This window comes from Grammomys surdaster, unplaced genomic scaffold (assembly GCF_004785775.1).
Source record: "Grammomys surdaster isolate TR1022 unplaced genomic scaffold, NIH_TR_1.0 98, whole genome shotgun sequence".
NCBI lineage: Eukaryota > Metazoa > Chordata > Mammalia > Rodentia > Muridae > Grammomys > Grammomys surdaster.
Genome location: NW_021604577.1, coordinates 13,410,874 through 13,437,293, shown reverse-complemented (window position 1 = coordinate 13,437,293; position 26,420 = coordinate 13,410,874). Strand labels below are relative to the sequence as shown.

The 26,420-nt window shown below is 43.0% G+C and overlaps 1 protein-coding gene across 2 annotated transcripts in view; it reads left to right on the top strand.

Moving 5' to 3' along the window:
* Prorp (protein only RNase P catalytic subunit) overlaps positions 1-26,420 on the top strand; it is a 75,764-nt gene that overhangs the window by 25,857 nt on the left and 23,487 nt on the right. The gene's annotated exons all lie outside the window — the stretch shown is intronic.

Here is a 26,420-nt window from a genome sequence, read left to right as displayed (position 1 = left end):
TCCTTGTGTGTACAGCCTCGGCTCTCTCCCTCTCCTGACCTCTCCTTTCTCCTTAGAGTCACTATTTACCTCTGGATCACATTTGTCTAATTTGAAAATGAATACAGCAAGATATAATACTGAGATATTAGATAGTCATTATTTTGTGTTTTCCTATACATGGTAGATTCATATATTAACCTATGCAGTTGTTTTCTCTCTGGGTGATCATTTGTTTTTTTTTTTATCAACTTGTAAATGTGCTAGCAGGTTCAAAGAAGGCTACCAGGATTTTTCATTCCTTTTTTTTTCCTTCTGTTCTTTTTTGAGACTGTCTCTCTTTGTAGACCAAAACTGGCCTGGACTCAGAGCAATCCTTCTGCCTCTGCCTCCCAAGTGTTCCCCTCTGTGACTGTGGTTTTTCAGCATCAAAGAGATTAGAAAATTAAAGGTCAATTTGTATGCTAAATCCCTGGAAAACAAGCAGAACATTAAGATTAGATGATAGATGCCTGGATTTCAGCTTGTGGCTCTTACTCTTGGTGATGGGTGTCGTTCTTCTGTGGTTGGACGCCCTGTTCAGCAGTTGCTGCCTACATAAGCAGAGCCTCTTCTCCAAGGTGCTGTTCCCTCCGTTCAGCCATTTATGCTTTGTCTGCAAAAGTCATGAGGGAATTTGTGCTCTGTTGCTGCCTTTTTTGTTTGTTTGTTTGTTTTGTTTGTTTAGGAACAACAAAACAAAATGTGGCTATAACTGGCCTTGAACTCCTGATCCTCCTGCCATGAGAGGAGTTTGAAAGTATCTTTGTCTCTTGACAAAGGCAAAGCAGAAAACGAAGAATGCAGTTCTGACCAATCAGGCTTGGAAGAGTTCACTTTTGGATGGACTCATTTGGGAAAGTCCCCATCTAATGATAAATAAGAGTTTCATGTTCATTTACCTTTTATTTGGTTTTCAGCTTTCCATAAAGCCCTAAAACTTGGTTTGCCAGATATTGGCTAAATAGGACTGAGTTTTCTGGGGGAAGTAGAATATCAAGGATGTGTGGTGGATATGTCCACTAGCCTGTCAGAAGGAAATCTGTAGATGAGTGATTCTGTCACATTTTTGGAAAAGGAGACAGAGAACTGAAGGCCACCGCACAGTGCTCCCCTAAGTCCTCTAGGCACACCCAGGGTTGTCAGAAGCAGTTTCCCAGTTTCTCTAAGCAGCCTGTAAATGGCATCTTAGTTTTGAAATTAAGGATAGATCTGTACTGGAGACATAGCGCACTTGGTATACGACCTCCCAAGAGTGCACGAAGCCCTGGATCCCACCCCCAGGACACCAGAAACGAGTCACGGTGTCTGTCACATACATGTAATCCTAACACTCAAAAAGTGAAGGTAGGAGGAACGGAAGTTCAAAGCCATCCTCGGCTCTTTTCCAGTCTGTGGAAAGGGAACAGATGGTTCCTCTCTCCAAAAGGTGTTCTGAAGATTTAATGACTCCATATGTGCAAGCCCTTGGTTCGAGAGCTTCATAAGTATAGCTACAGTTGTAATTACTGTTCGAGTGAACTCCCCAGTGGAACAGTAATTCTTGTTTGTCTGTAGGCCTTTATCTGATAGTTTAAGGTTTTTGTTTTTTTTTTTCCTGACATTCATGACAATGGAAAATGCTAAATTCTAGACCAGGCATGGTAGATAGGCCTTTAATCCCAGCATTCAGGAGGCAGAGACAGGTAGATCTCTGAATTTGAGGCCAGCCTGGTCTGCTATGTAGAGAGAAACCCTGTCTTAAAAAGAAAGAAAAGAAGAAAGGAAATCCTACCTTACTATTAGACTCAGTCTAGACCAGATAGTCAAATAATTGTTGTTGTAATTATTTAAAATTGGCCTTTGGCTCAAGCCGACTATCTAAGCTGCAGAGGCTCTGCCTAGCTCAGCCGCCATGTTCTGTGGCCAGAGGCCACATGCACGCTGCAGCTAGAACCGGCCTGCCAGAAACACCAGCCCTGCCACCTACTAGATGCTAGCATGAGAGATGGCTCTGCCAATCTTCCACGCTGTCTCCGCCAGGCAGGGCATTTCCCAGACCATTCCGCCATCCATGTGGGACCAGTAAGAGAATGAGACTCTAATTCTTATAGATTAATCAAAGGCTTTATATGTTTGGTAATGATTAACAACAAGATGCCTATACAAAGAGAGTTGTATCCCAATTAGCTAACCTAATTATAAGTTGTTCTCCATGAGTGTTCTCCATACCTGTGTAGTTCTCCATCCTCCTACATCTCTGTCCTCCCCAGTGCCTCCTCTTCCTTTTCCTCTTCCTCTCCTAACTCCTCCCACCTTAGCTCCTCCTACATATCACCCTTTCTGTTAAAATTAAAAAAAAAAAAAACTTTCTCTCAAAATACAATTAGAGCATAACTATACCAATTTTTATCAGTAAGGTACAAGATAGACCTCACACCCAGTCCATCATTTTGAACAGAACCTCTGTCATCTCTCCTAACTAAAAGACTTAGTTCTGAACCTGGCTTGTCCTGGCTTAAGAATGAATGTCAGCCGAAAACCATCCTCTCAAGTCTTTTCTCTCAAAGTAAATAGCCTGGGTTGGCTATGAGACTGTAAGTCTTCAACCCCATCAGAAATCCAGAATGACTGAATTAACTGAAATTATGGGAAGCACAAAGCATAGCTTCTAAAACTTAGCCAATTTATAGAGATTGCTGAACACCTGGACAGTCCCTATACTACAAAACGTTGGAGCATCCGATCTTCCACCTTCTGGCCCAGGATCATCTGACAGACCTAGTGATGCAGAATTATTAAGGACTGATTACTTTGTCTTGGCAGATATAATCAGTCAACTATTCTGCAAGTGTGTCCTTTTCTGGGCAGTAATTTGTCTGTAGATGAAAAGAGGCAATTTTTGCCTAGTGGCTGTCTCACCACAACTGGAGTAACTCCAAAAATGCTCAATTTCTTCTTAGAATCCAAGACAGGGAAGCTGTCAGGAGCAGATAAGTCTCTAATCAAAATGAACATTAATACAGAAATATTAGTAATGTCACTTCTGTGGTCTTCTGACGTTTTTGAAAACCAGCTATCGATGTAAAGAAATCTGGACTGTTGTCTATTCTCAGCTATTTCTAATTAAAATCTAGAAAACGCCCTAATAATAAACTCAGAGCTATTCAATTGCTAAGGCCCTCAACTCACAGACTAACCATCTGAAATCAGTTAAGAAAGTTAAAGGACTGAGTCTAAGCCTTGTATTCCTAAATGTGTTATATAGGCACAATGCCTATGAGAGTAACAATATTAATCTCACTTTTTTTTAAAGTTTTTATTCATTTATTATATGTAAGCATACTGTAGCTGTCTTCAGACACCCCCTTAGAAGGCATCAGATCTCATTACGGATGGTTGTGAGCCACCATGTGGTTGCTGGGATTTGAACTCATGACCCCTGGAAGAGCAGTCAGTGCTCTTAACCACTGAGCTATTTCACCAGCCCTTAATCTCACTTTTATGTCCATAAAAAACTCATACCAATGAAAACCTTAAGTCTGAAATCAAAATAATTTTTGTACCGTTTAAGAAATATAACTTTAGCTTAATAACAATTATATAGATTTCTACCAAATAGCTAAATAATCAATTCTAACTATTCCTCCCTGTTCCAATAAAACCATTACTTTTCCCTAGAAGGACAGCCTAATGTTAACCACCTCAGTCCCCAAGCCCAGGGAATAGGGGTGCCGACTCTTCGTTAACTTCTTCAAGCTGAATTTGGGTGTTGAGATATTAGAAGAGGGGTAGGGGAAAGAGTAAATTGATAAGCCTCTGACGTCTGTGTCTTCACTGCATCCAGCTGAAATTCCAGGACATCAGAGGTTCGAGCAGGTCTGCTCAGCTTGCTTGATGAGTAGATACACCAAGGCTGTGTATTCTGCAATATACAATTCTCAAAACAAAATTTAGTATCAAGATGATTTTTTGTTTGAATTCTGAAATCTAGTATTCTGGTGGCCTGCCTCTGTCATGTCTAATCCATATAATTTTGGGGGGGTAGAAATATCTTAATCGTCTCTTCTGAAAACACATAGTCAAAAGCTTTTTCCCAAAACAGCATTTCCTTGAGCCAGTAACCAGAAAAACCTTTATCTTGACCTCTTTCCCAGAGGAAAAATATAACCACAAAACTGAAAATCACACCCGTCTTGAAAATAAAATCAACTTAATAACTAAAATACTGTATGAGCCTATTCTTTAGGCCTTACCTATTTTGCCAAGCAGGAAAAGAACCCAGAATTCCCGTGGGGCCCACGTTAGACAGAACCCAAGTCTCCTGTGAGGCAATATAACTTTATATCATCTGAGTACACCTGATTTACAGTATCTTTCTGTTTGGCTCTCTGCCAGAACAATCTCTATTTATACACTGTACTCTTTACTCTAGAGTCAGTGACAATTTCCCTATCTTAACTAAAGTACTGTATGTGCCTATTCTTAGGCTTTCCCTATTTTGCCAAGCAGGAACTGAACCCAGAATTCCCATGGGGCCCACGTTAGACAGAACCCGAGTCTCCTGTGAGGCAATATAACTTTATATCATCTGAATACATCTGATTTACACTATCTTTCTGTTTGGCCCTCTGCCTAGAACAGTTTTTTACTTATACCATCTATCTGTTTGGCTCTGTACTCCAGAGCAGCTTCCACTTGTACACTGTACTCTTTACTCTAGAGCCAGTGACAATTTTCCCTAAGTTTCAAACTGAGGACGATAATCCCCACATGATTCAGACAAATCTGTTTATAAATCTTTCCTAAAAGCAAATAATCCCTATATTTTAACTTTATACTTGTTGAGAGTAGGGACTCTTATCTGTTTCGAGCAGGCTATTGATAAGGGGTTAGATTCCCCTAGGGGAGAGGAGCGACCGGTCCTGCTCCACTGGATTTGACTGTGATTTTCAGCTCCACGAGAGGGAGGAGAGAGTACGTCAAGAGACAGAGGTTTTGGAATTCAGTTACTTTTTTTTTTTTAAAGATTTATTTATTTTATTTATGAGTACACTGTAGCTGTCTTCAGACACACCAGAAGAGGGCATCAAATCTCATTATGGGTGGTTGTGAGCCGCCATGTGGTTGCTGGGATTTGAACTCAGGACCTCTGGAAGAGCAGTCAGTGCTCTTAACCGCTGAGCCATCTCTCCAGCCCTTCTGTTACTTTTTAATGATGCATAGCAAGCAATCACAAGCACAAATGCTAAGGCTATTGCTACAACAAGATATTGCCACATTTCCTATGCATTGCCTCTAACAATATACACAATGAACACAAATAATAAATTGCAAATTACCAAAGAAATAAGCATAGCAATAAACACATCATTCATTCATGGATTACATGACATCAGGCTGCGGCTTCCAGATAGTTGAATTGCTAATTTGACCTCGCAGGGTGTTGGATTACGAAGCTGGGGGCAGCTGGGGGCAGCTGGGGGCATTGTCTCTCGATTGAAGTCGGGGTTTGACCATCCTCCTACATCTCTGCCCTCCCCAGCTCCTCCTCTTCCTTTTCCTCTTCCTCTCCTAACTCCTCCCACCTTAGCTCCTCCTACAAATAATAGCTGATTAAGAATTGCAGTCAGTACTAGATCCTGAACCAGACCAATGAGCATTGCAGTGAACATTTGCAAGTAAAGAAGTGTGAACAGAGTGTGTGCTGTGGGACACACTGGGACACACTACAGCTTCCACAACACGATTTTTTTGTTTTCTTTTGTTTTTTTTATTTATTTTTATTTTTTTATAGTGGGGTTGCAAGGGCAGAGGCCAGATACAAAGGGATGGGGAGGGGAGGGGGTTGTGGTACATAATGTGAACTTCACAAAGAATCAGTACAAAGTTAAAAAAATAAAAATAAATATTAAACAACAACAACAAAACCCATTTCTCACTGCCTAGCACACATGGCGAGCATGGAATATCAGCTATTACTGCTGTTGCTTTTGTGATTGTTCAGCTGCAGCTCCCGGTTTCATCCATATAGAGTAGTCATGGCAACCGCGCCTTCCGCATCCCCTCTATCACTGAATTCTCTTTTGTGTGACCACATCACAGTCGTGTCAGATGGATAAATTGTTTGTAGAATTGTTTGTAGAACTCCTGATTTACCTAAATAGAGAATGTATACCTGCCAGGCAAGCACATCCTCATACTTACATATATCATGTGTACATGTGTGCACATACCTGTAACACCACAAGCATACATTCATACACACATACATGCACATACACACACATTCACACATATACACATACCACACCCTCACACATGCACACCACACACACATATGTATACACATACAAATACATGAGCATACAGACATGCATATACATATTTCTCACATACATACACATGCATACAAACATATGTATTTACATACATGCATACACACAATACATTCACACATGTTCTCACACATGCATACAACATATACACATCCTTATATGTTGTAGTAATTATTTAAAATCAGCCACTTGTTAATCTGACTGTCTAAGCTGCAGTGGCTCTGCCTAGCCCAACCGCCATGTCTCTCGACCTGAGGCCGTATGCATGCTGCAGCTAGAACTGGCCTGCCAGAAACACCAGCCCTGCCACCCACTAGATGCCAGCGTGAGAGATGGCTCTGCCAATCTTCCACGCTGTCTCCGCCAGGCAGGGCACTGCCCAGACCATTCCGCCATCCATGCGGGCCCAGTAAGAGAATGAGACTCTAATTCTTATAGATTAATCAAAGGCTTTATATGTTTGATAATGATTAATAACAAGATGCCCATACAAAGAGAGTTGTATCTCAATTAGCTAACCTAATTATAAGTTTGTAAGTTGTTCCCCACGACTGCTCTCCATATCTGTGTGGTTCTCCATCCTCCTACATCTCTCTCGTTCTCCTCTCCTGTCTCCTAGCTCCTCCTCTTCCTTTTCCTCTTCTGATTACTCCTCCTCTTCCTCTCCTAACTCCTCCCACCTTAGCTCCTCCTACACACATACCACACATACATGGATATACATACTCATACACACATGCACATCCTCATATGCATACATACTCTATACACACACACCCTCACATATGAATATACCACACACATGCATACACCACATACACATGTACATACATACCACGTGCATATACATGTATTTGCATACGAATACACATATGCATGCACACACATCTATACATGCGCAAAAGAAAAAACGATTTTGTATGGAGATTCTATTCCAGAGAAACAGAACCCAATTCTATTAGTGAAGATAGGTTAGGCTATACTAGCTTTTTAAAAATAGCTACTCATTTAAGCCATCTCTACTGCTGTCCTCATTCCAGAAGCAGAGTAACTGGAACAGTAATAGTGTAGGTAACAGGGGAAGAGAAGCCGTGATGACTATATTGGCTTGTAACACTTCTGCTCCAACGTCTCTTGCAAAGTTGATTACTAGCATGTGCATGTGTGTACAAGTGTGTGCGTGTTGAATATGTGCATGTGAACATGCTGTGGTGTCTATGTAAGGTCAAAGGACAAGTGGGTTGTCTCTCTGTGGAGTCTACCTGCTTCTGCAGCTAAGCTAAACTTAACATAGTTTGACAGCAAGTGCCTTCTCCCACTAAGCCCCTCTGCTATGTTTTATCAACAGCTAAAGTGGATTTGTAAATTGCCCAGTCCTGTGATTTCAGCAGGGCAGGAAAGGCAGTCTTACCATGTGCTCAGCAGAACGAGGAGTGTCTCTGAGTAGCTTCTGGCCGCAGCACTGAGAATGTTGATGTCTTGTTACAATAGTCAAGCTAGAAATGAGTTTTAACCTAGCAGTGTAGACTGTCTCTGCTTGGATTCTGCTGGGGTTTTTTTGTTTTTTTGTTTTTTTGGTTTTTTAAATTAAATCTAGGTCCTTTGTTGCAGTTGTATGTGATGCTTTTGTTGATTCGTTTTCTTAGAATAACCGGGGAGGGAATTCTAAGTCTCTATGACTCATACTTGACTCATGTTTTCACAACTTTGATTTGTAAAAAATGAGTTTTTCTTCATAGTCACCAAGTGTCCGTTAATGCTTAGTGACATGAGGCTGCTTTGAAGAGACAGGAACAACACGCAGCCTTTCACTTGGCAAACAGAAGAAATGGAAAGGTTCTTAAGCCACAGCTTCTCCCATGAGCCTCTGTGCCCTGCACACCTGCCGGGCATCTGTCCTAATGCTTTTGTTCCCGCTGCTTCTGCAGCCTGCACTTTGGATTGCCTGTGTTCCTAAGCCTCTCTAATGGGGGGGGGGGGGGTTTTCGCACCATTTTAGTTAATCTGGCTAGCTGTTCCCAGCTCTGCACCTATTTCTGCAACAAACGGAGAATTGGTTAAAATGGCTTCAGCAGAATGGAAATTTATAATGTAATTCAAAAGAATTACGGGCAGACATCAGCACTAAAGGCTTTCATGCCTGCAGCTTGCTTGCCACAGTGAATGGAAAGCCGTCCGGGTAGAAATGCTGCAGAATTCATTCTGATAACTATCTCTTAGTTGCTTTTACTACAGTGAGGGGAAAATGGAGGCAAGGTATTAGCCATTAAAGGTCATTTGTTAGAGCGTTTACTCGGCAGTGATTTCTCATATTTTTTTTCCTCCACTCAAGTTATTTTATTTCTCTATTGATTTACATAAGCTCTTGTTAATGTTTCAGGGCATGAAGCAGCTAAGGTACAGTAAGCTATGCTCATGGCTTCCATAACCCTGGGCCCCTCACTACAAGCTGTAGTAATGCTGAACTGTCACCAACTGTGCTTGAAACTGTTTCAGTTACTGGAACTGAGGAAGCTCAGCTCCTGCTGTGTTCACAACAGCAAATGCTAAATACCAACTCGGACTTTCTAGTACATCTTCTTTGAACTACTCTGTGGTGTAATGGCCTCACCACGGTCTGGTTAACGGAGGCTTTCCCAAAAGCCTGCCTTGTTTCTCCATCCCCAAACTTTCAAGGAGATATCGCTTCTCTGTCAGGGATTTTCTTTTTATATCTTTAATTTGTTTGGAGAAATGTTTCAGTATTTTCTTTCTTTTTCTGTATTGAAGTCTAGAGTCAAAAATTGTTGTTTCTGATGTGGTTTGAAATTTTGTGTATTACAGAGGACTGGAATGATAGGTCACTGGACATGATAACTAAGTTTTGTTTTGATCAGCTGTTTAGCAGTAGATGTTTCTTCCTGTTAGACTCTGAAAGGTAGTTGACTTTTTTTGTAATGTGTGTGGGTGTTTTGCCTGCGAGTATATCTGTGCACAACCACCACATTTGTGGGAGGCCTGAAGAAGGTTTCAGATCCCCTGGAACTGGAGGTTGTTACTCACGTGTGAGTGTTGGGAGTTGAACCTAAGTCCTTTGAAAAAGCAGCCATTTTATCTGATGGTCTCCACTTCCTTGATAGTATTTTATTTATTTATTTATTTATTTATTTATTTTTTCCGAGACAGGGTTTCTCTGTGCAGCCCTGGCTGTCCTGGAACTCACCCTGTAGACCAGGCTGGCCTTGAACTCAGAGATCCGCCTGCCTCTGCCTCCCAAGTGCTGTGATTAAAGACATGCGCCACCACCACCCGGCAGTATTTTATTTCTTCATTACAATTCATTCATTCATTGGGCTTTTTGGTGGTGTGTGTGTGTTTGTTTGTTTGTTTGTTTGTTTGCTTTGGAGACTGGTTCTTACTGTCACTCTGACTGTCCTGGAACTCACTGTGTAAACCAGGCTGACCTCCAACTCATAGAGATCCGACTGCCTCTGCCTCTCAAGTGCTCGGAGTAAAGTTGTGTGCCATCCATCACACATGACTTTTTTCTTTTCCATCCTCCTTCCTGGTTTTCCTGGCAAAAATTTAAAGGACAGCAGGTACTCAGTTATTTTTAAATTAAACCCTAACCCACAAAGTCTGACTCACTCAAAATGAACCATTTTTTTTTTATTATCATTTCTGATTTCAAGATTCAAAACCATGTAGTGGAAGGAATGAACTGACTCCCAGAAGTCGTTCCCTGACTTGCACACACAAATGCACACACACACACACACACACACACACATACACTAAATGAATAAATGACTTTAAAAGGGTGGCTGGAGAGATGGATCAGCAGTTAAGAGCTCTTGCTGTTCTTTCAGGGGACCCAGATTCATTTCCTAGCACCTATTCAGTGGCTCACAGCTATCTGTAACTCCAGTTCTCCAGGTCTAGGGGATCCAATGCACTTTCGTGACCTCCATAAGCACCAGGCATGCACACGGTGCACATACATACATACAGACAGACAAAACACTCACATATAAAGTAAAATGAATAATTCTAATAAAAACAATAAAAAGATTTTAAAAGATTTAACTTTAAGTTGTTTGTCATGGCACTTGGCAAATAATTCTAGAATTTGAAAGGTGGGGGCAATTGGATCAGGAATTCGACGCCATTAACTTTAAAAATGAGTTTGAGGCCAGCCTGGGCTACATGAAACCCCGTCCCAAACAAAAACAAAACATTAATTTTGAAACTAGGCCTGATAGCACATGTCTGTGCCTATCTTAGCTACAGAGTGAGTAACTCTGTAGACCCTATTGAAAGTTAAAAGTTAAAAAAAAGAGAGGGTTGGGCTGAAGGGATGGCGTAGGGCTGAAGAGATGGGGTCGTTGGTAAAGCACTTGCTGTACCAGCATGAGACCTTGGTTCACTCTCAGAACACAAGTTTTAAGAGCTAGGTATAGTGGTACATTCTTCTAATCCCAGCTCCAGGGAGGCAAAGACAGGGAAGTCCCCAGGACTTGGTCGCTAACTAGCTTGGAACAGTCCAGGCTAGTAAGAGACTCTCGTCTTAAAGACAAACTGGAATGTAACAACAACAAAGCAAGATGGGGTCTGTTACATGTTTAATCCCAGTACGGGGAGGCAGAAGTTGATGGCTCCCCAGGAGTCAAGGCTAGCCTGATCTACATAATGAATTCCAGGCTAGCCAGGGCTACATAGTGAGACCCTGTCAAAAAACAACAACAAAAAACATAAGACAGACTGTGCTTGAGGAATGCCAAATTTTATTGTCTTGTGACTGTCACATGTGTGCAAGTATGCACACACAGTCTTATAAACACACACACACAGCGCGAGTACACATGAGTGATGCATGTGTGTGTAGTCATCCTGAGGAATGACTCATGAGATTGTCCTCTGTCCTCCAGACACACTCGTGTACACATGTGTGTAGATATAGTCATCCTCTGACATCCTAGATAACAGATTTACATGTGCTGAAGACCTTTATGTAAAGTAATGTAGGGGCTGGAGAAATGGCTCGGGGATTAAGAGCTCTGACTGCTCTCCCAGGGGACCCAGATTCAATTCCCAGCACACACATCTGTAACTCTAGTCTCAGAGAATCTACCTTCCTCTTCTGGCCCCCACAGGCAACAGGCACACAAGTGGTACACAGACACATATGTAGGTAAAACACCCACACACATAAAAATGAGTAAGTAAAATAAAGTGGCATAGTGTTTCCATACGCCCTATAAACATCTCAGACCGAACTGCTAGCTTATTATAATCCCTAATGCAACTTAAATTGTTTCTAGGAAATAATGACAAGAAGAAGAGTCTGTGTACACTTCCACATCACAATCCATCACTGAAGGAAGTCAGGACAGACACTCACACAAGGCAGGAACCTGGTAGCAGTAGCTGAAGCAGAGGCCATGGCGGCATGCTGCTTACTGGCTTGCTCCCCATGGCTTGTTCAGTCTGCTTTCTTAGAGAACCTCTAGGTCTTAGCAGCCCAGGGATGGGACCACCCACAGTGGGCGGGGCCTCCCCCATCAAACACTAGTTAAGAAAATGCTCCATAGGCCTGACTATAGCCTGATTTTATAGAGGCGTTTTCTCAATAGAGGTTCCCCCATGCCAGAACTGTAGCTTGTGTTAAGTTGACGTAAGACTGGCCAGCCTAGATGGCTTGTTTGTTTGTAGTGCTGGTGAATAAAATACCCTAAAGCCTAGGCAGATGCTTTACAACCCAGGCTATATATTCCCAGCAAGAGTTATGTAATCTATAAGCGCATTGCATGCTGGGAAAGTAACTCCTTATTTTTAAAATAGTTAACACCTGGGACTAGAAAGATGGCTCAGTGGTTAGAGCATTTGTTGCTCTTGCAGAAGGCCCAGGTTCGGTTCCTAGCAACCCCACATGGTGGCTCACAGCCATCTGTAAGTCCAGCTCCAGGAGATCTGACAACCTCTTCTTAGTGCCAGGCACTCATGTGTTGAGCCTACACACATGCAGGCAAAGCCCTCATACACATGAAATAAATACATCTAAAATTTTAAAAAGTTGCAGTTGGGCATAGTAGCAAGAGGCTAAGGTCAGAGGATGATAGTGCAGAGCCAGCCTTGGCTACAGAGTAAGACCTTGTCTCAGGAAAAGCACAAAAATTGAAAGGATAAAAGGCAAAATAGTGGTGGGTGGAGAGATGGCTCAGTAGTTAAGAGCACTGACTGTTCTTCAAAAGGTCCTGAGTTTAATTCCCAGCAGCCACAAGGTGGCTCACAACCATCTGTAATGGGATTTGGTGCCCTCTTCTGGTGTGTCTGAAGACAGCTACAGTGCACCCATAGAAATAAAATAAATACATCTTAGAAAAAAAAGTTTTTAAAGGTAAAATAGTTATCTGGTTCCTCACAGCAAGGATGAGTGGGCGCCCATCCAGGTTGACTGAGGAACATGAGGTGTAGTTCTTGGGGTTTTTCCTGACCATTCATCTTTCATGACATGGAAACAGAGAAGTCAGATCGCCCTAGGCTGAACCCCGTTGGGCTGACTACAGCTCTCAGTCACCTGCCATGCCACCCACTCCTGGTGCTTGGCACACCTGAGTTATCTCTTGCCATGTGACTGCTAGACTAGCCTGCACCTCTTAGGATTATTCTGACAGTTACCAGTTTGTGCATGAAGACCAACCGTCAACCAGGTGAGACTGAGCAAAACTATCAAGGGTGTTAAATAGAAAACAATACGGAACTAAGCAAAACTTCTGCATTGAATTTGATTTCCTAGTCCTTTCTTTCCAAATTTTCCAGAAAGGCACACCTTTCGTAATAGTTAAAACGTCTGGGTGATCAGGTGTCATGTTTTGTTGCCTGGTTCCCGTGTCTGTTATCTTTCTGGCAACCTCATAATGCCTAATTGATTCTCCATCTTACTGTGTCTGTGTGATAAGCATTTGGGGTGTGGTAGGACTGACTGTGAATCACCATGGTGTGTACCCTGCTTCTATGACAATATATTAAAACATCCTCCTGGGAATGTCACAGGTAGAGGCCACTATGCAAATAACACTAATTTTAACAACAACAAAAGTTTCTGTCGTCAGGAAGTAGTGATTCCATCATTACCAGTAAATGGATTCCTGTTTTGGAAGCTATGTAAATTATTCTTAATTATTATAGTACTAATGCTTCAGTAGTTATTAGTTTTGTGGTGACATTTATTTTAAAATAGCGTTTTTCTTTGAAAATAAGTGGGTGTTATGAGGGCTGAGATTTTCTCCCAGCCCCAAATAATGAAAGCCAGTAGATTGAAGGCATTTCTGTTCTTAAGGCTATACTTGTTTAGTTTTGGTTTTGTTTATTTGTTTTCAATAATTCAGTTTTCTTTTCTGGGTAGTTTTGGAAAATGAATACATCTAAAAATTTAAAAGTTGTAGTTGGGGGCTGGAGAGATGGCTCAGAGGTTAAGAGCACTGACTGCTCTCCCACAGGTCATGAGTTTGGTTACCAGCAAGTACACAGTGGCTCACAACCACCTGTGATGGGATCTGATGCCCTCTTCTGGTGTGTCTGAAGACAGCTACAGCGTACTCAAAAGTTGCAGTTGGGCATAGTAGCAAGAGGGTAAGGTTGGAAGGCCAGTGCTTAGAGACTGGGAAGTGTAGAGGCACACCCAGTTCTGGTGTATCTTCCAAGTGATCTAATTCTCTAAGATCCATTGGTTTGTGAGTGACACATCATTCATAAGATTGAATAGGAATACATTGTTGAGGGAAAGGGATTTCTCCGGTGAGCCCTTGTGGCTCAGGCCGGGGGCGGGGGGCAATCTATGTCATCCATAACACTGTTACTAGGTTGGAGTGAATGGGTTGTGTGACAACTGACCGAAAGGAATGGGAAGATGTCGTGTTGGAAGGAGAGGCTCTGAAGGGGTCAGACAAGCCTGGGTAATTCAGTGCCACTAATGTCACAATGATATGATGTACATGTAATAAGAAGCATAGAGTTCATTTAGGTTTGCTTATACATAGTGTCCACGGCTGTCGCTTAGGATTGGGCAACCTCAATGGAAGCCAGTCCTTCACTGACTGTCCCTCTCTCGGTAGGCACTGACTTCCTGTAGCTCTGCTTCTAGGGACTATGTGGACTGTCTTGTCCACGCTGGCCTGTGATCTGGTATGTAGCTGTGCTGGTCTTGTTCATATTACTGAGCTTTCATGGTTTAGTTAATATTTCATCCTCTAGCCCCACTCTCCTGGCACAGGTTATCGTATGCAGGGAAGCCCTCTTGAACTTCTTCTGACCTGTTCAGGAAAGAGAGAATAGGCAATCTTACTAACTTACTGGTTGGAGAATAAGTGGAAACAACAGTCTCTCTTCAAATAAACCAAAATAATCCCACAAAATATACATAATGTTTTTTTTTTGTTTGTTTGTTTGTTTTTAGATTATTTATTTATTATATGTGAGTACACTGTAGCTGTCTCCAGACACCCATATGAGGGCATCAGATCTCATTGCAGATGGTTGTGAGCCACCATGTGGTTGCTGGGATTTGAACTCGTGACCTCTAGAAGAGCAGTCAGTGCTCTTAACCGCTGAGCCATCTCTCCAGCCCTACATAATGTTTTAAATGTTTCAAACTTTTACCAAAATAACTTAAGAGTGAAAACCTTAAGGGCATACACCAGTCCCGTGGCTATGAAACATGAGCACACCAAAGACTCCATTACTTTGCAGGATTCATTTTGGCCATTTTATTTCGATGTCTGTTACCTGGTTATCACTGGGACATGGGACTGCAGTAAAAGCATCCCCTAACATTTGGCTCTTTGTTGTTTTACTTGTAATTTAATCCTGGCCTATATGAATTACTTTGTGAGAGGATGCCAGGCTTCAGACATTAGCCAGGTCGTCCTCCACACCTGCACACACACCCACAGCCTGGAGTATCTTTAAATACTAGTCCTTATCATGGTTTATCTTGTGTATGATTTTAATATTAACCATAGAGATAAGAACCAAACAGTTCAGTACCACAGCAGGGTGCAGCTCACAGACTTTGGATGTTAACTACACGTATACAAACATACATATATCCCCACATATACATATCTATGGTGTGTGTGTTCCATTCTCTGAGACCTTGCTTTACTAGGTAGCCCAGGTTAGCCTGGAACTTTTTAACCCAGCATGTCCTTCTGCTCTGCCTCCAATGTGTTGAGATTACAGATGTGTACCATCCTGCCTGGCTTAATAAATATATGTTTTGGGGGCTGGCAAGATGGCTGAGTGGGTAAAGCACTTGTCACTGAGGCTGATGACCTGAGTTCAATACCTGGAACCACATGGTAAAAGAGAGAACCACTCCTGCAAGCTCCCTGAACTTCCACACGTGCGCCGTGGCAAATGCAAACCCACACGTGGATGTGTTTGTTGTTTTGCTTCCTTCTGAGATGGGGTCTGACGTAGCCCACACTGCTGCCAAGGGTGACTTTATGTCCCTCGTCCTGTTCCCTCCTCCTGAGTGCTGGGATTACAGGCATGCACCATTAAATTTTTTATGGTGGCTAAGGATTTCGTTATCCACATTTCAGAAGCTAAGGTATAGGCCAATACTTGATGTTATTGATACATTTTAAAGCTTTCTAATTTATAAAAGTAATATATTTTTATTTTGGAAAATGTGAAAAAACAAAAGTCATCTCACCACATGTAACCAATATTTCCATTTCTTTTTAAGATTTATTTTTATCATTATTTCTAATTATGTGTAGGAGTGTGTGCCTGCTTATGAGTAGGTGCAGGTGAGTGTGGGTCCCCTCAGAGGACACTGGCATTGGATCCCCTGGAGCTGGAGTGACAGACAGTTGTGAGCCAGATGACCCGGGTGCGGGGATCCCTTCAGTCTTTGTCCACCATTTCCAACCTCAGGGTAACACTGGACATTTACTTTCATCATAATTTCTTAATAATAGAAGGTCTTCTCTAAACCCAAGTAAAAGATATCGCTGATTTAAGGCCTGTCCGCCAGCTCCAGTGATAGATTAAAGTATGCCGTTATCGGAGGCTCTGACTAAAAGCAAATGCCATCGACATCCATGGGGAAAGAAGCATGTTCAAGCAAGAAATAGCTAGAAGGTCTAAACTTCTAAAAGTGTCATTCAGATTCCAGTTTTTGGAAAGCGTAGCTTAAAAATTGGCCTAATGAGTAATGGCTGTACACGCCTTTAACCTCAGCACTCAGGAAGCAGAGGCAGATGGATCTCTATGCGGTAGAGACTGGCAGGGTCTACAGAGCAGGTTCCAGGACAGCCGAGGCTACGTAGAGAAACCCTGTCTCGAAAAACTAAAATTAATTGATTAATTAATTAAAAATGAGCATCTAAGGTGTTGTAGATGTGGTTCTGTTAGCAAACTGCTTGCCTACTGTGCTGGAAGCTGTGAGTCCCCGGTACTGTATAAAACCACACCTAGTCAGCACACACTGTGACCATCCCCAGTACTGTATAAAACCACACCTAGTCAGCACACACTGTGACCATCCCCAGTACTGTATAAAACCACACCTAGTCAGCACACACCGTGCTCCCAGTACTTGGGAGGTGGAGACAGAAGGATCGGAAGTTTAAAGCCATCCATGGCTAGAGAGTGAGTTTGAGGCCAGCCTGGTCCACATGAGACCCTGTCTCAAACTGGCTAGGATGGGGGTGCTGACAGCTAATGGGACTACAGATTTGGCTTAATACTTTAGAGCAAAACTCAACAACCATAGGACATAAAACCAACTGTAATTACCTTAAGAATTGAGAGAATGAAGGCACATTGCCCCGCTCCACCAGTGGTTGTAGCCCTGCCTAATTTCTGTAAATCACCTGGTACCTTCAGCCCAACTTAGCTTGCCTCATAAGGCTCTTGTCATGGTTTGAACATGCTTGGCCCAGAGAGTGACAGTATTTGGAGATGTGGCTTTGTTGGAGTAAGTTTAGTCTTGTTAGAGGAAATGTGTCACTGTGGACGTGGGCTTTAAGACCCCATCATAGCTGCCTGGCAGCCAGCCTTCCACTAGCAGCCTTCAGGTGAAGATGTAGAACTCTCAGCTCCTCCTGCACCATGCCTGCCTGGACGCTGCCATGTTCCCACCTTGATGATAATGGACTGAACCTCTGAACCTGTAAGCCAGCCTCAACTAAATGTTGCCATTATAAGAATTGCCTTGGTCATGGTGTCTGTTCACAGCAGTAAAACCCTAACTGAGACAGTTCTCGAAGACCACTGTGTTGTTCACAAAATAGTTATTACAGTTCTGCCAAGACCAGACAGTGCATCTTTCCAATTCTGGACATACGGACATCTATCTATCTATCTATCTATCTATCTACCTACCTACCTACCTGTAATGGCCCATTCTGCTGCTCCAGTCCGAGGGTCAGGGTCTAGCAAGAGAGAGAGTGGGGATGGAGGGGCGAGAAACTCGAAGAATGGAGACAAGACAGAGGGTCTGATCAAGTCTCTCTCTTTTATTGAAAGGAAATCCTGGGTATTTATACCCTTTACCACGTGCCTTGCCCTTGTGGACAAGCACAGTTGAAGGCACTATGTCATGTGCCTTGCAGCATGGATATACCACGTGCACCTAGCAGCATGGATACCACGTGCACCTAGCTAGCAGTGTGGAAACCACATATACCTTGCTGCTGGTGGCACTAAACAGCAAAACAAGATATGTGAGAAAAACAAGATGTTTATCAGAGTGTGCTCAGCTGTTGCAGGCTATTGAAAACAAGTCTCTTGTCAGGGTATATGGTCCAAGATGGCTGCAAAGATGATAGCCACTTTCTGCTAGGAGTCGGCTCCCAACACCTACTTACCTATCTATCTATCTATCTATCTATCTATCTATCTATCTATCTATCTATCTGTTTATTTTGGTTATTGGTTTTTGTAAATAGGGGTTTCTCAGTGTAGCCCTGGCTATGCTGAAACTCACTGTGTTCAGGCTGGCTTTGAACTCAGAGAACTGCCTGTTTCTGTCTCCTGAATGCTGGGATTAAAAGGCATGTACCATGCTGCCCGGTCAATTCTGCACTCTTAACTTCTTTTCCCGAGACAAAGTTCTTATCCTACTGTCCCCACCCCACCCCGCTTTGTAAAGACAGGGTGTACCCTTACAGCTCAGACTGGACTTGAACTCCTGTGCAATTCTGCCTCAGTGTCCTAGTATAGGAGTAGTAGGTATGCTCTGACTGCAGGTGTGAGCGACACATCACATCTGGCTCTGAGGCTCTCTATCTTTGGGCTCTCCTCTAGACTTAGAACTTAACTGGCAGTTCTGACTACAAGGAACATTTTTTTTTTTAAGATTTTTTTTTTAATGGTCAAGAGGAGTAGGAACAAATACGTAAGAGAGCATCAGTCTCCTGATGTTGCAGTGAGGTTTTGCCACACTTTGCATTTGTGTTTGGGTAAGTTTCTCTCTACTTTTTTCTTCTTTAGTTGCTTCCTTTTTCCCCTTACCAAAATACAGTATTTTGTTAGTTACCTTGTTAGTTGTTTGTTAGTTGGGTAGTTATGATTTGGTTTTTGAGTCAGGATCTCAGGTAGCTCAAGCTGTCCTTGAACTCACTAAGTGGGTGAGGATGGCCTTGAACTTGTGACATTCCTGTCTCCACCTAGTGAGATTGGCATAAGCATGGACCACTATACCAAGTTTTTATGTGATCTGAGCATCCAGCCCAAGGGCTTCGTGTATGCTAGGCAAGCATTCTTCAACTAAGCCACATGCCAGCTTTGGTTGTTGTTTGTTTAGATTTGGGTGAATGGAGGAAACTAGAAAGGTTTTTTAATTAATTAATTAACTTTATGTATGTGAGTACACTGTAGCTGTCTTCAGACACACCAGAAGAGGGCATCAGATCCCACTACCGATGATTGTGAGCTACCATGTGGTTGCTGGGAATTGAACTCAGGACCTTTAGAAGAGCGGTCAGTGCTCTTAACCGCTGTGCCGTCTCTCCAGCCCCATTAGTAGGAAGGTTTTTTAAAAAATATTTTTGAGTTATTATTTTATGTGTATGGGTGTTTGCCTGCATGTATGTCTGTACACTAAGTTCATGTCTGGTACCCACAGAGGCCAGAAGAAGGCATCAGGTCTCCTGGGACTGGAGATACAGGTAGTTGTGAGAAGTTACCATGTGGGTACCAGGAATTGAACCTGAGTCGTATACAAGAGCAGCGAGTGTTCTGAACAATCCAACTCCCTAATTTTATATTTAATGCTTCGCTTTCCATCTGTTTGGAGTTCTTGGAATTACAAATTACACTCATTCCCCAGGCTAGCAAGATGGCTCAGCAGGTAAAATCATTTGCTGCCAAGCCTGATGACCTGAGTTCTGACCCAGGTCCCACATGGTAGAAGAAGAACACTGACTCTCCATACGCACACCGTGGCACGGATGACCACACCCCTCGCTCCACAGACGTGCATATGTACAAAAATAAATGAGTGTGATAACTTACAAGATCTTAAAACAAAAACAGATTGAGCACATCCTGTCTTGGAGTACTGTAAACTTATCCTCCTGGGTCTAGGATTCTCCATTACCAAGTTCCTTCCTTTACCGTTGCAAAGGCCGAGCTAACAACCAGACTTCTTTTAAAGCTCTCCTGTTCCTCAGCACCCCCAGCTTCCTCCCTGTCAGTCCTCACATTCCCTGAGCAGACATTCTCTTTGTTGTTTGAGCTGCTTTCTGAGAAATGAAATTGTCGATATAGTATCAGTTTACCAGGTGCTTGGCTCTTACCGGAAGGAAACCTCTCCCTGGTGCTGGGAGAGGGGCTGTTTTCTCTCCCTACAGTATACTATGTGTGTGTCTATCTGTTCTGCAGTCTGTATTAGGAAATCATCACTGTGCAGTGACTACATCATTAGAATAGAACATCACTTTCCAATGTCATGAGTTTCGGTGACATTTGCCCCCTTTTATAAACTTTCCAAGTTTACTTTCCTTACTAAGCCCATTTGCTGTAGAGCCTGTTGTACTAGAACGAAGCCAGTGGCCTGTACAGATGCAGTGTTAGAAGACTCCACAGTGTTCGTTGTTGAGGTGTACTTCATGTCTCTATGTGGGAGGGACGCTCTTTTTTTTTGGATGTTAGACTTTGCACCTACATCATCAGTGTTTACTGTCATACATGTAATATGGGTAGTGAGACAGCCCCTCTTCCCTCTCATTTTCACAAAGGCTGAGCAAATTTGGAGGAATTCAGCACTTAAGGGACCTAAACGAGCAGACTGTTCCCAGACGCAGGGATTGTAACCAGCACTGTGGAGGCGGAGTTAGGAATCGTGGGGAGGACAGAACAAAGCTCCTTAGGAAACAGGGAAATGCAAACGCTTCGTGCTATCTTCACACCTTGTACATCCAGACTCCTTCGAAGTACTGAGCTGACTTCTGTTTGCTTCTGTTTTGTTTTAAATGGAGGCTGAGCCTCAGCTCAGACTGTCCATGAACTCGCAGCAAGCTGTCTCTCCATGAACTCTCAGCAAGCTGTCTCTCCCTTGGCCTGTTGAGTTCTGAAAGTCTAGGTATGAGCCAACAGCCCAGGAAAGATTTTCCTTAAATAAATACTTAACTATAGAAGGTAATCTCACTTAACACGTTCTAAGGAGTAATTTTAATGGATTCCTCTTAGTTATGTGACCTGGGATGTGTCCTACAGGTTCCTGTAGTATGGCCCTGTGAGCCCACCCTGTCTGTGAGCTTCACGCTCTTCCCTCTTCTCCATCCTCTCTCCCTGAGCAGAGTCCCGCTAGACTTCTCCCAGCATCTCATTTCCTGGTACAACTTAGGACCCTAAGTGCTGGCTTTGCAGTATTTCTTTTTACTGATAGTAACCAGTCTGTTGTCTGTTACTGTCTTCCCTTGCTGAGGGTAAGAAGATACAATGTAACCTTGAATGCTTTTGTCTGGATTTTGGCTTTGGGATTTTTGTTTGTTTTTAGAGGCAAGGTCTTGTGTTGTTCTAGCTGGCATGCAGCTCATAGTAATAGACCAGGCTGGCGTTAGAACCACAGCACCCTTGCTGCCTCTGCCTCCTATGTGCTGGAATTACAGGAAAGTGGGGGCTTGGTTTGGTTTGGGTTTTGAGATGGTCTTACAATGTAGCCCAGGCTAGCCTCTAAATGTAGATATTTTTAAACAAGTGTAAAAGACAAAGGCAGGAGGATCGGGAGTCCTGAGCTATATAGTAATACCCCCTAGGGGGAAACAGAAAAATAAATACTGTTAAGATAAATTAGTAAATGGCCATGAGGACTTAGGGCTGTCCTGTGCCAGGCTTTTCATTTCACTCCCTCCCACACTGTGCCTGAACAGCCTAATTCCTGCGTGTCCTGTAGATGGCAGTACTTATATGAAAAACAGCAGTTCATGTGCGATTTGAGGATGGCTAGTGGTTGGGTCTCTAGGGAGTAAGGTTCATTTGAAATAATCTCTCTTGGTTAATTTCTCTGGACCCTCTGGATATTTTAAACACAAAGTTAAATTCTATTTCCATTCCATTTTTTCTTCAGCCATTATTTGACCTCCTGTCTAGTTGTAATAAAGACCATGACAAAACGCAACTATGGAGAAAGGGGTTTATTTGGCTTACATATCACAGTCCACTGAGAAGCCAGGGCAGGAACCTGGAGGCAGGAACTGAAGCAGAGCCTGTTGAGTAATGCTGCCTAATGGCTTGTTCTTCGTGGCCTGTTCAGTTTTGGTTTCCTCCACACCCTAGAGCACATGCCCAGGGTGGTACTGCCCATCTGTCAGGCCCATCCACATCAATCATCAGTTAGATAAATGCTTGCCAGGCTTGCCGACAGACAAGGCTGATGAAGGCCTTTCCTCCATTGAGGCTCCCTCTTCTCAGATGACTCTAGATTGTATCAGGTTGACAAAAACTAACCAGCGCACCTCTCACACCCCCCTTTCCCCAGAAACCACATTACATGTTCATTTTCTATTTGGAGCGGAATAATTGGAAGGATGATTACACCGTGAACAAATGCTATGTCCTTGTATTTTTCTCAAGAAGACTGACTACCTGAGGACATCATTAATTGTGATGTGGGCAGGATAATCAATGCCGTATGTCTCAGCTACTTCTTTACAGGTCTATAGTTATGAGGCCAATCAAGTAAACATTGACATCACGGGAAGGGACTCATTAGGAGTATGCTCGGTTTGTCCGCTTGTTGTAGATTTATTTGTTTATTTGCTTATTTATTTATGGGGGTGGAGCATGCCACAACACATATGTAGTCAGAGGTCAACTCGTGGAAACTAGTTTTGTCCTTCCACCACGTGAGTCCTGGGTCTCAAACCCATATCATCAGGCTTGGCAGCAAGCACCTTTAACTGCTGAACCATCACATCGGCTCCTGTTATAGTTCTTTGAGAAGAGGTCTCTTATTACCCAGGCCATCCCAGAATCCACTGCGTAGCCAGGGTGGCCTCAAATTCCTGGATAATCTTTTTGTCTCAGCCTCTGTGCCTAAGTGACAATCTGTTCTGTTCTCCCTAAATATTTGGGATTTTGCTGTAGGGTTCACTCACTAAATATGTAGGGTTCACTCACTAAATATCAAGTACTTATTGAATGCCAGTTTTGTGCTAAGTAGATTCCCTGCATTCTACTTATGAAAGCACATGGTAACCACCTCTTCCCAAGATAGGATTCCCGTAAGACAGCATTGGGAGGTACAGTAAAAATAGGAAGAGATAGCTGTAGTATAATTACAAATCTGCTTACCTCAAACTCTTCCACAGTTCTCAAGAAAGCTGGAAAGTTTAGTCAAGGAATAGCTATAAGAAGAAACATTTTGTAACCCTGACAGAATGGGACAGGTACCCGAGAGTCTATATAGAAGAGGCACACAGAATGCTACCATTTGGGAAAAGAATGCACTCGCCCCTGCCTCTCCCCACATGCACATTCACACACATGCTTGTACACATCTTGCTAGAAGGCTACCTGGGAAATGAAGAGCGCCATCTGCCTTTGAGGTAAGGAGCTGGGTGTCTAGAGAGAGAGTAGGAAAGAAACTTTTTATCAAATACTCTGGTTTCTTTTAGGTTTTTGAACCCTATAAGTTTATCACTCATACAAAAATAAAGTTTTACTTCCTTGGAACATCCTATAACCACATCTGAGGAGAATATATGCTAGCTTCTTTCATTGGTGGGTTGTATAAGCAAGTACAACCCCAGAGGTATACCAGACAAAAATATCACCAAGGATCATTTAAGTATGTGATATATTTGTTTTGGTTACAGGGAACTTTCCACTTTTATTTTCACGCCTCTCAACTCGTATGTCCTGATAAACATCCAGTGGTTGAAAGTGGGTGTGGTTCCTCCAGAGACGCCAACTGCAGGGTTTTTTTTTATACATCAAAGAGCTACATGGTTTTGTACCTGTTTGGTTTTGTTGTGTTTAGGGGAAATTACACATGAAGTGTGCCAGGTAATCCTGGGAGAAGACAGATTAAAAGGAAAAAATACGATGTAGTGAGTCCATTTGCATTGTTCAGAATTTAAAGCAAGTTAGATTTCCTTTGTGCAGTTAATTGCTTTTAGGATGCCATTGGAAGAGTCATGGAAGATACACAGAGCAGATCAGGGCTCATTTGTGAAATCCCAGCCACTGGAGAGGTGGCAGCAAGAGAATCTTAAAGTCATGGTCAACCTAGATCGCACAGCAAAACCCATCTCAAGACAAAGCAAACATATAAAAAAGAAATCCCATGGGATACAGATTCAGCCACATGTGAGTCCCAAGGAATCCTGTTAGTATATGTTTAAGAATCATGTAAAAAGATAGAGGATTGTAAACAATTTAATTTTTTAGCATGTATTTATTGTGAGCACAGTATATGTGCAAGAAAAAAGGGGGTCTTGGGTCCCAGCCCTAGTCCCCAGGCTTGGTGTCAAGCGCCTTTACCTTTTAAAGCTAGGCAGGGTAGTACTGACCAGTGGTCACAACCCTTGGGAGGTAGAGGCAGGAAGAATAGGAGTTTGGGCTATCGTTGGCTGTCTGGGGAATTGAAGGTCAGCCTGGGCTATATAACAAGACCATATCCTGTATCTCAAACTTTACTCTCATCCCATAATCCACCGAACCGCCCCAAAAAAACAGGAGCGTATGCACTGTGTGGAGAAACCAGCCTTTGACTTTCCTCAGATGACTTCTGCTAAGCCGCTTTAAAATTCACTTATAACTTATCTTTAGCAGTCTTAAAGGTTTTTTCCTGTGTCCTGTCATTCCATAGACACTACGCACCTTTTTGTTTTCCTTCACAATGATCACAACACGTTTTTCCCCAATTTTGCAATAGTTCCTCATCTTGATTTGTAGCCAGTAAACAGGAATTACCTTACATTTTATTTTTTTTAGAAAGAAACAAGTTTCAGGCCTACAAGATGGCTCAGCAGGTAAAGACACTTGCCTCTCACCCTCTTCACATGAGTTTGATCCCTAGGACCTACATGGTGGAAAGAGAGAACTGACTCCCATACAGTGGCCTCTGACCTCCACAGGCACACTGTGGCAAAGTGTGTGTGTGTGTGTGTGTGTGTGTGTGTTTGTGTTTGTGTGCTCTCCTTGGGAAGTAGAAGCAGGAGGCACTGGAATCAAAGTCACCCCTAGATACTTAGTGAGTTTAGGCTAGCCTTCATGACCCTGTCTCGAAAATTCCCATACCTCTCCAAAAGAAGAAGCAGAAGCCTGCCTGTCTGTACTTTCTACATCGAATTTCACTTATTGGTTAGGGAAAGAAATGTGGAAAGTAGGCCATTGGGTTCCTCTACCAATAGAGAGGCGTGGAAAGTAGACCTTTGGGTTCTGCTACCATCAGTGGCTGCTCAGCTCTTAAATTCCTTAAAGCCCAGGTTTCTCTCGTGGCTAAAGCACCTGTTAACAGTACTTACACAGACACAGCCAATGTAGAAAATAACTGAATTCATCTAGGAAAGCTTTGATGTCGGTTTGGTGCTCATTATTAGAGCGCAGCAAGTATTGGAAGACAGCAGCGCTTCGTGCACACACGGTTGGAAAAGTTGAGAGGTGTGTTTACTTGCATGTTGTTACAGTTAAGATCAGACGGGAAGCTTTAGAGTTGTGTAACTATGGAACGTTCTCCAGCCACACACTCCCCAGCCCCGCGTTTCACATTCATTAGCAATCAGGCCCAAGGATACGTGGATTCAAATCTGCTTTGGAAACTAATTTTTCCAAATACTGTGTTTCCTAGATCCCTACTAAAGTGATACATGACGTCACCTACTCGACTCCACCATCAGCTCACTTCTGTGAGATGGCGTTGCTCTCCCTCTCCCTGGAGGGGGGATACCCCGCCTCCAGGACTGAGCGTAGAACTAGACAGAGCCTCTCCCGTGCTAGGCAAGTCTCCATTGAGCAGTATCCCCAAGCCTCTTGTTTCCGTAATTTTGAACAGGTCTTTCTAATTTGCCATAGCTGGACTTGGAATCACTCCGCTGCCCGGGCAGCCTTGAACTTACATTCCCCGTTTCAGCCTCCCCAGTTGCTGGCTTATAGACTGTAGCAGTACCAAATTAAGCTACAAAATGATCCTGGTGGCGGCCCTCCTCAACTTTGGGCCCACCTCTGTCAATGTTCTGGGTTCCCGAATGAAATACACACACGCACACACACACTTTATATTTTGACATGCCTAAAACAGCTCAATGGCTGGGCCACTTCCTAACCTCTACATGGCTAATCCACTCCCCTCCAATATTCCCGATTCACTTACTAAAATCCATATTCCATCTTTGCTGCCCTAGGCCCAGTCATGCACCTCTCTCGGGCTGTGTTCTCCCAGCTCCCACACAGCGACTATGTTCTCTGTCCTGCATCTCTCATGACATCTTGGTTCTCTTTCTCCCAGCATGGTGGATCTCTCTCTCTCTCTCTCTCTCTCTCTCTCTCCCTCTCCCTCTCCCTCTCCCTCTCCCTCTCCCTCTCCCTCTCCCTCTCCCTCTCCCTCTCCCTCTCCCTCTCCCTCTCCCTCTCTCTCTCTCTCTCTCT